At 41.5% G+C, this 13,905-nt stretch overlaps 1 long non-coding RNA gene across 1 annotated transcript; it reads left to right on the forward strand.

Annotated features, from left to right (window-relative positions):
- The first annotated feature begins 456 nt into the window (after window positions 1-456).
- Window positions 457-9,089, forward strand: LOC134421019 (uncharacterized). Its single transcript, XR_010028495.1, has 3 exons — window positions 457-535; window positions 1,158-3,136; window positions 8,938-9,089. It is a non-coding gene; the product is annotated as an uncharacterized LOC134421019 (long non-coding RNA).
- Window positions 9,090-13,905: the final 4,816 nt, after the last annotated feature.

A 13,905-nucleotide genomic window follows, 5' to 3' on the forward strand; every position in this document is an offset into this window, starting at 1 on the left:
AGCAGCCTTGCCGGTCGGCTGCACTGAGCCAATGGCAGGGAGCCACTGGGCTGGTACCGAGCGCTGTCAGAGGAGGACATCTGTCACACGCCGCCTCCACCGCCACCCACCGCCCCACGCCCCGCTGCCCCCGCCGCGGACGGGCCGCCGGCAGGTAAAGGGGGACGGGCGGGGGGACGGGGCAGAGCCGGCGCCCCGAGCCAGCCAGCCCCGCAGGTGGGCTGTGCCCTCCTCTTTCCGGGGGTGGGGACGGCGACCAGTGTGATTCCTCCGGGATCTGGGGGGGTGGGCATGGAGAGATGCCCGGGGTGCGACGCCCCCAGCCCAACGCTCCCGCCCTCCCCCTCCTCCGAGCAGCCTCCACCGCGCCCTTTTCTCTTTTTTTGTTACATATTTCTCTAACACCCTACTCACAGGCACCTCCACCTGCCCGGCCGGAGCAGCCCCCCCGCTCCCCATCGGCCGCCGCTCTCGGCTCCTGTGGCCCGTGACAACGCAATTGGGGGAAATCGGTCATTCCCCATCCTCGCTCGGGGTAAGCTCCATCCCGCCCTTCGCCGGGCTGCGGCCGCCGCAGCCCATCCCCGCCGCATCCCGCAGCACCGGGAGCGGGCTGGCAAAACTTCTGGGTCACGGGAAGCTCTTGGGGCCGCATCCCCCTTTCCCGAGATGCCCGCATCCCTCGTCCTTGGGGGGCCGCATCCCCCATTTCCCGGAGTGCCCGCATCCCTCCCGCTCCGGGGACCGCATCCCTTCCTTGGGGCCGCATCCCCCGTTCCCGGAGTGCCCGCATCCCTTCCTCGGGGGCCGCATCCCCCGTTCCCGGAGTGCCCGCATCCTCCCTTCCCGGGGCTCCCCCGCCTCTCCCCGCGGTCACTCACGGCTCTCCCGGGCCGGGCCCGCCGGCGGAGGCGGCTCTGCCCACCCGGCCTCGCAGGGCTTGGGCGTTTGCAAGGAAAAGGACACCGAGCATGGTTTCTTGCAGGCTCTGGCGCAGACTCTGCGATCCTCAGCCTCAGCGCCCGTGTGATGTGCTCGGCTCGGTTGTACAAAGCCCCCAGCAAAGTGGGCTAAAAACCATTATGTACATCAGCATGAGGCAGCTGTGGCATGCCCCTGCTCCTTCCCCAGCACAAGTGATCCTTTCTTTTTTGCAGCACACAAGCCGGAGCTGGCTTCCAGGACCAGAATTTGTCACAGTCTAAGATGTGCACAAGGAAGATGCTTTAAGTGTGGTTTGTTGTTTTGTTGGGGGTTTTCTCCCCCCATAAGGTATCTGTGATTTGCAGCTTTTCTCATGTGAGGTGTCAAACGCCCTTAGCTGGCTCATCGTCCAACCTGCTTCACCTTTAGTCTGCTTTGTAAAAATCAAGATTGATGGGATGAATTTCCAGTGCCAAAAGAAGGAGCACCTTAGAAAAGAAGCCCAGAAACATGATGCAACATCTGAACACGTCTCTTAGTCAGCATTTACTGCTGGCAACATAATAGCAGTGTCCTATCATCTTGTCCTCCAAAACTGACGAGCTGCTGCCAGATGATTGAGGATGGGGACACACACAAACACTTCCCTGGCAGAAATTACTGGCTCAGGTGCTTGCATCCTTCATGAAGGAAGCCCCATTTTTTTGAGATGTGCCCCTTTCTGATAAACATCTTCTATCATTGCCTCGGATCATACACAGTGAACAGTAAATTTTGACAGCTGTCACTCATTCTTTAGCAATTCCAACACTTAGCAAGGAATTATGGAAATGGCAAAAGTGGAAAGTTTTGACAACTGAGCCACAGGTGAGAGATCAGAAGTTGCTGCTTCTTGTTACAGCCAAAAAAAGATTGTGATAATTTATATGCACAGATTTTTCTGGTTATCAGGATGTACGTGTACATCTAGAAATAACCAGCAAGTTTGTTGCCATGTGAAAATCAAGTCAATATTATAAATACCTGATAAATTTAAAAACACAGCACACTTAAGGCCTGATTCCCCTTCAAGACAGAACCATGGGTGTGGATCCCTCTCAAAAATGTCAGAAGAAAAGACATGAAATTATGCAAGAAATAAAATTAGGCAACTCTTTGCTGGGAATAAATATATTCCAACTGGGACTAGAACAATATTTTACCACCTTCTAAACAGAACATTACTGGTAGGTGAGGACCCTTCTGCCTGGGAATGAAACTCCACACATCCACCATCTCAAAAAACTGGAACCTTTTTCCCAGAAATCCTTGCACAGACACATTGCTGACACATTTACTCACAGCTGCTAGAGCCATACCTGGGCCCTTTCAGGGTTTTTTAAAAGTTTCAGGGCTGTACAGCTGCTCTCTGGCCCTTCAGAGCCATGCAGGCACTGCTTGCACGGTCTTGCTAAGAGTCCAAGGACTTGGGAACATCTTGAAGCAGCAGAGAAATAATCTGCTCCCACAGCTCAGGTTTCAAAGGTTCACCCTGCTTTGTACCAAACAGAAGTGAGCAACAGCACTGAAAGCTGCTATAGCTCCTGCTCATGAAATTCACTGGCCTCCTCTATTAAGGGAGGGAAAAGCAAACACTTCAAATGCAAACAATTAAAACAAGAAACAATTAAAAACCTCCAAAGCACTGAATAAACAAAGGACAACAAATAACACCTGACAAGCAAAATACATCTTTTCTAGTCCTGCTTATTCTGGTTGTCCTTTTTTTATTTTAGCTGATCTCTGATCTATCTCAAGCCTTCACCTAACTTTTCATGCTTATTCTGTTTATTATAATCACACAGGCCCAAGATGCTTCTTCCTTCCCAAATCTTTTCTTTTTAATAAATTGCTGATTTCATCAATCCCTGACCATCAATATTCCCTATTTCCATCTCTGTCCTGTTCTCCGGGGTAAGTATCTGGGGTTTCAGTTGTTTATGTTGCTATTTATATGAATCTCTGCTATGTAGTAATAACCAGTGCTGCTTATTTACTCATTGTTTTATTCTTCCATTTGGGAAAAATCTCCAAGGAGTTGTTCCTGTATAAAACAGCAAATACCAACTCAAGAAGCAGGCTATGGATTTGAGAGACTTTCTGGGAAACTTGCGAACTAGAAGCCAGTGAACAAATGAAACTGATTCCTGTGCATTCTACTGCTTTTCTGCCTGTGAGAAACACTCAATATTCTGCATTCCAATATTTAATAATATTCATTAGTTAAGAAATAATCCTGGCATAACCCAGAAAAAATATTCAAGAGTATCAACTCTTTTGGTTAGCAGTTTTTAAAGCATGGCACAGCATATGTGTTACTAACAAATCCTGACAAATCAAATGATTGAAACAAATTCTCTCTTGAAACATACCCATCAAGGATAGAAAGGAATATCTGTGCTCAAGTCACAACAAACCCAATTAAATTCCCATAGCAATTCTTATTGAATTCAACAAAATTCACTTTATCCTAAGAATATCTCCCTGTAAGTAATCTTCTGCCTGAGACACACCTTTTTACCATCTCCTGCACTTTCAGTCTCCCTTTGCTGGTCCTTTTTTCCTTTTACTGAGCCTTGCATGTGTTTCCCTATTTCAGAGGCCCATCATCCTTGCATGAAGCAGAAGGAAAGCTGGGAGTATCCCGAGTACCTTTTTAAAGGCATTAAGGGGTGATGCGCATTTAACACTCTATTACAACTGCATTCATTCATTCATTCATCAGCTGTGGGGGTGGTGCAGCAGGAAAAAGAGGAAACTGGGATGCTCTGGTAGCCTAGTTCCCAGCACATCCCTCGTGCTGTGTGAGGAGCAGCACAGTGGGCTCCCTGCTCCAGCCCTTGAGCTGAGTGCAGCTCTGCTATCACAAAGATAAGGAAAGGCAGCAGTGCCTTAAAGCCTGCAGCCCCCAGGGCTGTGTCACAGGGAGAGCACTGGGAAGGCTTGGACTTGCATTTCAACCTCAAAAGTAGCAGCAAGGATGCACTAAAACATGCTCTGTTTTCATTTCTCTGCTCCTTCAGCCTGGCAAAGCACACAGTTTCATAGCACTGCTTATGCAGAATAGGCTTGTCCAGCAAGAATCATCCCCTCCCTCTTTCCACATATCTGCATCTGTATCCTGCATCACATCCCAGTGTTCAGAAATGCAAACACTTCTCTGCCCTTGCTCTTCCCAATCACCAACATTACCACTGTCTTCTTTAGGGTACTGCTGGGAAAACCTGTGCTGTTAGTGGATACAATACAGCATTCTCTCTATCTTCCCTTCTTAATGTTTGTGCGGCACAATTTCCCTAACAGCACATGAACGCTGCATCTTTTTGTTTTCTCCCCTAATCCATTCCTAACAAATAAACCAAACCAGACAAATAAAAATTTAAAATGAAATTGCAAATGGCACACTGAACATGAGGTGACACCAACAAGGAACTGATGTACTATAACAGCATCAAACAGCAAGATATTTTTACAAAGGCCAGAAAACACCTGATGGCCCAAGCCAAAACACCTGATGGCTGCACAAAGCACTCCTGAGCACTTCAGACAATGAAAATGCAACTCACTGTGCTATGTTAAACACTGCCTTAGAAGTAAATCCTCTATCAAATAGAGTGTCTCTATGTGAAAAGCAAACTGGAAAATGAATCCCTGAAACAGTCCATCATGGAATTATGGTTTCCCAATATCCACTCAAACCAAACATCCAAGTCAAAACCTAGAAGAATTAATGAAATTAAAATATCAAAAACCATAAGAAAAAAAATTGATTTTATCTCAGAGGAAATGTTTTCATCTCTAGTGGAAGGTGTACCTGCATGTGGCAGGGGAGTTTTCAGGTGCTTTGGTTTTTTAGATGATCTTTTTTAAATGGCCTCAATCCAAACCATTCCATGACTGTTCCCAAATGACTGCTATATAAAATCATCTTCAGTTTCCCTTCTCCAACAATCTAGCACAACAGTGCAAGGAACAATCATTCAGTGGCAACACAAAAAAAAAAAATTAAAAAAATTATATCTTTTCATAAATCAAAAAGCAGAAGTCAAAAGACCACAGAATGGGTGTGATTCTACCAAGCATTAAACCAAAGCTCAATAAAATCCAGCAGGCAAGGTACACAACTAGCATTACAATAAAGCAAACAGCACATGAACATCATAAACAGTATCCAAAGAGATTTCAAGCAGCCATTCTGCATCCGGTACTTTTCTGGAGATGAATTTGACTACATAATGAGCACCAAGTTGTCATTTTTAGCAATTAATTTTTTTTTAAATTAATTTGACCCAATTAAAAAATACAACATTTCCAAGGTAAGAAAGCTTCTCAAGAAATGAAAATCTTTTAACAAAAGTAAATGAGCCATTAAGGGAAAACCTGATAAAAGGAAATCCACAAATAAATAGGAAAACTGTAAATTTTGAGATCTAGGATAGATCTCAGATTATTTGTGGCCGTTTGTTACAAACACAGATTATTTTCCCTGCAAACAGCCACACAATTTTTTTCCAGAGCTCAAAAATATGGAGTCTAAAAAAATGATCAAAAGTATTCAGTAGTCAATTATAGACTTCATATCTGTGAGCTTGGGCTCACTTGTTGAAGGAGAACTAATTTCCGTGGGAAGAAGTCCTCAAGTTGACACCAGGAATTGGCATTAGCTCCAGACTTTTCCACTGGGTGGTGGTAATGAGATCAGGAAGTTCAGGGGAACTCAGAGCACCACCAGCATTCCCTCATTTCAGTATTCACCCATTCAATCGTTCTGTCTCTCCTTCTATACACATGTACCTACCCTTTGTGTACGTGTGCCACACTGGACATCTACTGTCACAGCAATGACAGGATGAATGGAATCATTCTAAAGTTGTTAAGGGCTGGAGTGTGAAATTAATCTTAACACAGTTTGCTGCTTTAGCATTCAGTTCAACGACATCATTTTCTCAGTGTAAAAGCTGAGGAGAGGTGAGGTGAGACAGATGACAAGTCAGAAAATAGCACTATTTATTCCTGAATGAGCAGGTATAAATTAGAGCCCCACTGGAGGAAAAACCACTCCAGAGATTCAAATTGTAATACATTTCATCGAGTTCAATTTGTGATGTGCTGTGATGGCTTCCTTTCTCATGTGATCTGTAATTGTCACAGAAGAGAATGGAAATTAAATTTAAAATGTTGTGTTTACTTTTCCAGCATTGCACGTTTCAGCGAGATCCATTTTTCAAAGTGGGAATGTTTGGCATAATCTGGAAATCAAAGCCCCTTACAATATTTATGGTTACGACCTCCCAGCTTAAAGCACCATAAATCACATCAGGCATTAACTGGTTCACTTTCACAGGGCACTAGGTGTAACAAAACTAAAACACAGAACAGTATCAAGCATGTGCAGGGGAAGGATATTTCTAATATTACATAATATGATGCATTGCCATACTTTTAAAACCACACAGTTTTTATTAATTATGACTTAAATACTGATAAATACCTGCAGTCCAGTAATAAATAGCCTTCAGGTCCTTATTTTGGCCCTCCTGAGTGATGCTTGACACTATCAGCTTACTGTCTGCAAGGCCCTGTTTATTCATTAGAACAATTTCTTTTCCCTAATAACTCATGACTTACCAATCTGTCTGCTCTAGTGAAATAACATAATTACAAATTGGCATGTTAAAATACTATCAAAAGAATTTAATCCAACTCACAAAATATTAATAAGCGATGTGCTTAATTAAAGATAACCATATCAAAATAGCTCAAGTACATTATAGATTACTAGCCTGGAAAAAAAAATGTGGTAAGAAATAAAGTCAGTATTGCTCTAAAAATAGGGAGGAGTTGCAAAGCCCAGTGTATCTGGTTTGGCATTTCGACAATTAAAAAATGTCTACATAATTCATTTAATTAAGTAAGAAGTTACTCATTGCTCCAAGCTATATAAATCATGCCAAGTTTTACCAAATGCACATTTTCTTTGAGTATCTGTAAGACCTGTGTGATCAGAAGACAAGGCAAAATACTATTAACTATACCACAGCAAGACAACTGCCATGGATAAGCTACAAATCTGTGTCCAAACAACAACTTATAATGTTGTTTTTTCATCCAATTTTTGGGGTGCCTTGGAGGTGTGATGCTCTTGTATTGCTGAGCCCTGAATTAACAATCCCTCTTGTCTACATGATGGGGGAAAAAAGTATCATAACTATTAATGACTTCTCATTAATTTAATTAAAATAATGAGCACTCTGATGTCATTTATTTATTATTAGATTGGAACAGGTTAGTTCCATTATTTTTCTACTCTACAGCTATGTTCACGTGGCCTTTTGGAACAACAATTCCTTGTGACAGTTACATGGGAAGCATCACAGAAGAAAAACCTTCTCCAATATTAAAGATTATGCTCCTCTTCTTTCTTCTTTGCCTAACCATTGTACAATGCACGCATGCATATATATATATATATATATATATACACACACACACATATATATATGTTTAGATAGGAGCTTAATTTTCTACTTTCATTATTCCTATGTACACTCCAGTGTCACTTGACATACTTCTGCAACTGCATATTACCTTTTCTCCACCCAAACCTGAATTCAATACAAGATATCTATTATCTAGACCGACACTCAAAACAAAGCATCTTGGCTTTTACAGAATTTCAATACCTAAATATATTAAATTACCCTTGAACTAACCTTAACATCAGCATTCCCACTAGAACCAGTGACCCTAATGCATTCTAAATGCCTGAAGTTGAGAGGAAAAGAAAGTATAAAATGTTTTAAGAGTCAAAACACAACTGAACTATTCCCTGGGAACCCATGTGCTGCAGTCTTTACAGGAAAATGCATTTGCTGTAAAAAAAACCAGTCAAACCAAAAATACACACAGAAAGAAAAAAATAACTGCACCAAATTCTCACCACTCATGGAGAAATATTATGTTTAAACTTGCTTATCTTGAGAACCTGAAAACAAGAAAAAACCAAACAAAACAACAACCAAACAACCCACCTCCTAAACCAACAAAAATACATCCAACCCTACTGGTTTTGAAGCCCATCTTGGAATTTGTACCTTGTATTTGCTAAGCCTGAGCCTGGCAGACTCAGACACTGGCAGGACAGTCCCTCATGATGCCTAAACTTGCCACTTTTAAATGTCTTTGCTGCTACCCTTTTGCCAGCTGGAAATCACCATCAATTATTTGACCTAACACTGAAATAAAATATTCTTCAAGCTTTTCTCTCCCTTTTTTATAAATAATCATGCTTTACTGCAAGACACTGAAGTCTCTGTAGCCACTGCTGGTAAAGCTTTATTGTCATTACTTTAATGCTTGAACATAAATTGATTCCTTGAGCTTCCTAGTTATTTTTGTCCATCTTCTCTAAATTCCCTCTGCTCGCTTTGCTGAGTGAATTATTCTCTTATAAAAGTGCATTTGTACCCAAATGACCATAAGTGTAATCTACTTGCAGGCAGATTATATTTAAAGATCAACCCTTAAAGACAGCAATTTAAGATTTTTTGATTGGATATTCATCTCCATTATGTCCTCCATGTTATTTTCAGAAAGCCAAACACGGATTAGTTTTGGAATAACACCCTAAAGGTCAAAAAGCAGGAGCTGTAACAAAACTGTCTCACTGAGGGTCTTGGAGAATAAAAATAATGTTCAGTGAGTGCCACTGCAAAATGAGATTGGATGTAAGGATGCAGGGCACACGTTTGCATCTGTGCTGCTGCTCCTTCATCTCCTGGCTGCCCACTGGTGGAGGGTCTCTGGTGGGGGCTGAATTTGGCACTCCAGGCTGCCAAACCCACCCCGGCTTTTTACAGGGACCACAGACTCCTCACACCCCCAAATTGCTCTTCTCATTGCTTAAATTCTAGCCCAGCCAATTCTTTGACTCTAAGTGATGCTTCATTTTTTCTCACCATTTCTCATCTGCAGTTTGCTGGCCCTTCACACGAGGAGCTAACAAGAAAGCCAAGAGAAACCCAAACACTATTTGTATGAATTTATTAGCAGGAAGCCAATTTTTGCTCAGTATTACAACCGTGTATTTTGGATTTAACAGAACATTCCTCAAACTGAAGGCCAGCAGAGAGGTAAGTGGTTTTTTTGGACAAAGCATTTTCTGCCCCTGTGAAAACAGCAGCAGGAAACAAACTCCAGTGGTCAAAATTGGATCATAAAGATGAAAAACCATATGTGTTTCTGGTCTTTAAATTGCTACTCTACAGAGTGATAAGAGACATCATATAGAACCTTATCAGGATTTAATTTCCTAACAGAAATGAGAAAGGAATGTGCAAAGCCCCTCTTACATGAGCTAGCATTAGATTGCAGTACATGATAAAAATATCTTAACAGGCGTATACCTAAGGAAGATTACATTCCATCTCTTCCTCCTGAAGATGCTTTCTATATACAAATTCTTTCAAAAATAGCATATTTCTGGTTTGCTGGGCACGACTGTCTTCTTCAGGAAATGTTTTCTGGCAAAAAAAAACCTCCTCACAGTTACTGTATCTTTTTAGTGCTTCCGTAATAATACCTGGAAAAATGCTCTTGGTATAGGAGGTTTATGAATGAAACCTGTCAAAGTATACATACTACAAAAAAAAAAAAAAAAAGATTGCTAAATTTCTTTTAAATTTAATTCTTGGCTGTCATCTTTGTCATAAAGCCACCACCACTAAGTGAAAAACCTGGTTAGTATGTATTTGTATTTTGTACCTGCATCTTTGCCATGTCATTCTGCATCTGACTCTTGCATCCTACATATATTTACTAAACCCCCCACATTCTATGCTATTTCTAGTCTCTACCAACTACAATGCTATTTCCAGATAAGCTCAAATTTCCAAAGGGTTCACTGTGAGCAACGTTGCCCTTTTGATCAAGAAAATGAGCACATTTTAACACAAATTTTAGACTTTTCACATTGTGGTTGTGGGGACACCATAAAGAGCATTTACAAACATGTTCAACATGTTACAAACACGTTCAGCATCCATGTAGGGCCTCTGGGAACAGTGGAGACAAGCAGTGCTCTGGATTTTGGGATTACTTGCTCTGCTGGGAAATGGGCAGCATTTTAGGACAAGTGGCGATAGGAAATGAAGGCTCCCCACCCTCAGCTTCACCTTTCTCAGCTCTGGGGATTTTCCAGTTTCTCCTCATGTTTCTAACCTGATCTAATTCTTAGAACCTAAAAGACCTGTCACAACAGTCAGAACAGGATTATTGGCTATACCTTAACATGTTCAAATCTCATTTTACAGCACTAGGAGTGCCATTACAAGGAACAGTTTTCCCACAGCCATCTTGGATTTTTGTTAGATAAATTTTAAAAGGCTAATTATTAATAAAACACCCTAACATATGTACCCCACTACGACTGTGGCCATGCTGGCTTGTTTTAACAATTTCTGAGCTCAACCCCCTATGATTAAATATATACTATAAATGCTTTCTGTGAGGGTTTTTTTTTTTTTTGGTTGGTTTGGTTTTGGGGGGCTTTTTTGTTTGAGTTTTTGGGGGCTTTTTTGTTGCTGGTTTTTTTTTTTTCAATGGCACTGCTTCCTAGAAACATCTCGGAGAAGGGTTTGGCTGTTTCCTGCCCGCTCTGCACATCCCCTGGGATGATGAGGCAGGGAGGATTTCCCACACTTATCTCCGGCGTGTCTCCTGCGTCAGGCTGTTCTGTGACTCTGCAAAGCTCGCTGCACATCCTGGGGCTGTGCCAAGCCTGCCTGGGAACACACACTCCCAACCAGCTCCTCATGCCACTACCAAAACCACCCAACCTTACAGAAACACGCTGCTGACTACACTCTGAAATACGTCTCGGTGTGAAAAAGCTTCAGATAAGTAAAAATTTCAGCAGAATCTGACCTTTCCTTGGACATACTTCAAGATTTACTGCCATGTTATGTTCCAGTTATAGAAACACCCCAAATGAATAAGCAGATATTTAAATTTTACAGATGCCACCCTAAGGAAAAAAAACGTAGCTAAACATAAATGGCATGATTACCTAATGGGCATAGCAAAATGTTAGGAAAATGAAGTGTTTGGATAAAACAGCAATGATTAATTTTTCATTTAATTTTTTTTCTCAAATATAACATGCTTCTGGAGATCATACTTAGTGAACATACTCGTGGTTCCAGGCCCACACACTATTTTAATTCCATAAGGTGCGTGGGAGGTTTTTTAAATCCACATAATTTTGTGTTATTTTCTTTTTACATGTTAAGTTATTATCATCAGATGGAGGGGAAATTAAACATTCTGAATGTGTTAAAAGCCTTGGTCTTCTTGACTCCTATTACCAACTGCTAACTATTGCTAAACTCATCCATTTTTGGAACATGAACAACCTTGATAACATCAGATGAAGACAAAATAAAAATAGAGCTTTGGCAAATCCTGTGAATTGAATTCCGGTATCTCGGAACACCGTGTAAAGCTCTTGACTGGCTTTGCAAATGGAACTCACTATATTAATACTGAAGCTAGCTCATTTCCTAACTTTGCTAAGAGCAGCCAGAACCATAGTCATGCTGCAATAGTGAGGAACTAAATAAAATCCAGGCTATGAATATAGCTGTGATTTGTTTTTTCCTGGGAAAGGTTTTGTGAAAATTATTCCTAAAAAACTTTATATCTAGTCATCCTTTCCTTTGGGGGCACATTATATATGATGTTTCCTCCTTTTTCTGAGAGTAGGCAGTAAAAGCCATCTTTTCCATCACCTTAATTATTGGGCTTTTAAGATGACCAGAATTAAAAAGCATTTCTTTCTTTATGCAGTCCTTATTTTGACATACGGTCCTGCACAGAGCACTTGGATTTCATCACCACTCAGACACACTGCAATAAAGATGCTTAATGAGCAGCAAGCCCAGTTTTTGCTTGTCTGGGTCATGTTTACATGGCATGATGCCTTGGGAAGAGGTCCCTGGAGCACATATTCTGACATATTAACATGTGAAAAACCATCAGAAACACCAGTGACAACACTAGGGAGAGGCAGATGTAGATTTATATCTAAAGAAGGGTAATTTGTGCTGATGTGGGTACAATAAAAACAAATTCCAGTATGTACTAGGTAAAATCCTCTACTTTCCAAAATCATATCAGCTCTAGACAATCACATAAAGTTCAGCTGCTTTGCTAATAGCTTTTATTTGGTGGAGCACTGTATAAGTCTCTTTGCTACAGGGTGAGAAAAGATAATTGATAATTTTAAAAAGTATGGAATGCTTTAAGAACCACCAAATACCCTGAATTATTTCAGTTTCAGATTATAAAAAATAAAGCCTCCAATGTCAGGTGATTTCACTGCAGTCATAAATATCTGGAAGTTGTGTTATTATTTAATGCTTTCCTCTTTTCATAAGCCTCTTAGAACAGAAGCACATTCTCCAGAGATCATTGGCTTACTGTGTACCTAAAGAAATTAAGCTACAGTTCAATTATGGTAAATATATTTCATTTTCCCCCAGGAATGGGCAGGTGAAAGGGCTTAAGTTCAAATGGAAATTAGATTAACAATAATAAGAAAGTTCTTTAACCCCTAACTTATATAGTGTAGTCCTTGGGCAGCTTTTTGAGAGCATTCACAGCCAGTGTAGAAAACAAAGCATCAAGAGCATATACCTCAATTTTTGAGATGGATTTTAAATCCATTTTCAAATCCTAGCAGTCAGCAATCATCTTTCACTTGGTAGCCATGTGTTCTCTCAAGTTCTTTACATAATATCTAAAACCTAGTGTAAGCAACATGCAGCATTTACTGATGTCCATCAGTATCCCATATCACCACCCAAAACATGACACAACTCAGCAATAGATGTCTTTCCACTTGAAAATTTCCAGTGCTTTGGCTACAGCTTTTATTTCCCTCTGCCAAATCAGTTTCACCATAATTTTAATTAAGTTTCCAGAAAGGAGTGGTTTTGCTGGTTGGGGCCATTTTATCCTAGAAGGTCTAACAGAAACCAATTTCTTTCCCATTTCTTTTAAAGCTCCACAACACGTTGAATAGTACACTGGGGATGGTTTTGCTGTTGCTGGTTTTGCCTTGGACAGCATTGCAATTTAGTGATCCATAAAAATGATGGGGCCATACTTCTGGAAAGGACATTCACATCCCTAAACGCACACCACTGAGGGGCCCTATTGGAGCCACTGAGCACCAGTGCACACCAACTGAGGAAAGCAAGCCTTGAAACCTCTACAAGGAGGGAGTTTGCTGAAACCAAGATACAGAAATGCCAATCTGTTGGCAATAAGCAGAATCAGAAACTGGACATCTGGGTGGATTGGCTGGCTGACTTAAAATCAAGACTAAACCAGAGGTTGTCTAAGAACAAGGCTACCTGCTTCTCAGACAGAGAGTGGTACATCAGAAAGCAATTAAATCCAACCCTCAGCATTTGTTTTTGTTTGATCTGCAGTCAGCACCAGCCATCGACCAATAACAGCATTTAAACAGCAAGCAAGCAGTGTCACTGTTGGGCAAGAAACCGAAGCAGCAGAGATTAGGAAATACACTGCAGTGGGAAGGCAGCTCAGCACAGGCAGCAGTTATTTAGGGATTCAGTCGTGCCTGTGCTGCCCACAACAACAACAACAACTCTCTCTGCTGTATTTTCAGCAATGAGCTTTCTGCCAACAGTAACGCAGCAGCTGCAAGCTCCACTGAAGATTTCAGCTTAATTACTACAGGGCTCCTGCAAGCCCTGCTAAGCACTGACCTTACAAGGACTGACTTGTGGCTCTGGAGCAGGGTGTGCAGCATCCCCACTTTCCTGGAACCAGAGCCTTTGGATGTGGAAAGCTTCATTCAAGCTCCTGAACACGTTGAATATGACACTGACAAGCTCACAAGCACCACCCCTGCTA

This window comes from Melospiza melodia, chromosome 8, assembly GCF_035770615.1.
Source record: "Melospiza melodia melodia isolate bMelMel2 chromosome 8, bMelMel2.pri, whole genome shotgun sequence".
In the NCBI taxonomy this organism is placed as follows: domain Eukaryota; kingdom Metazoa; phylum Chordata; class Aves; order Passeriformes; family Passerellidae; genus Melospiza; species Melospiza melodia.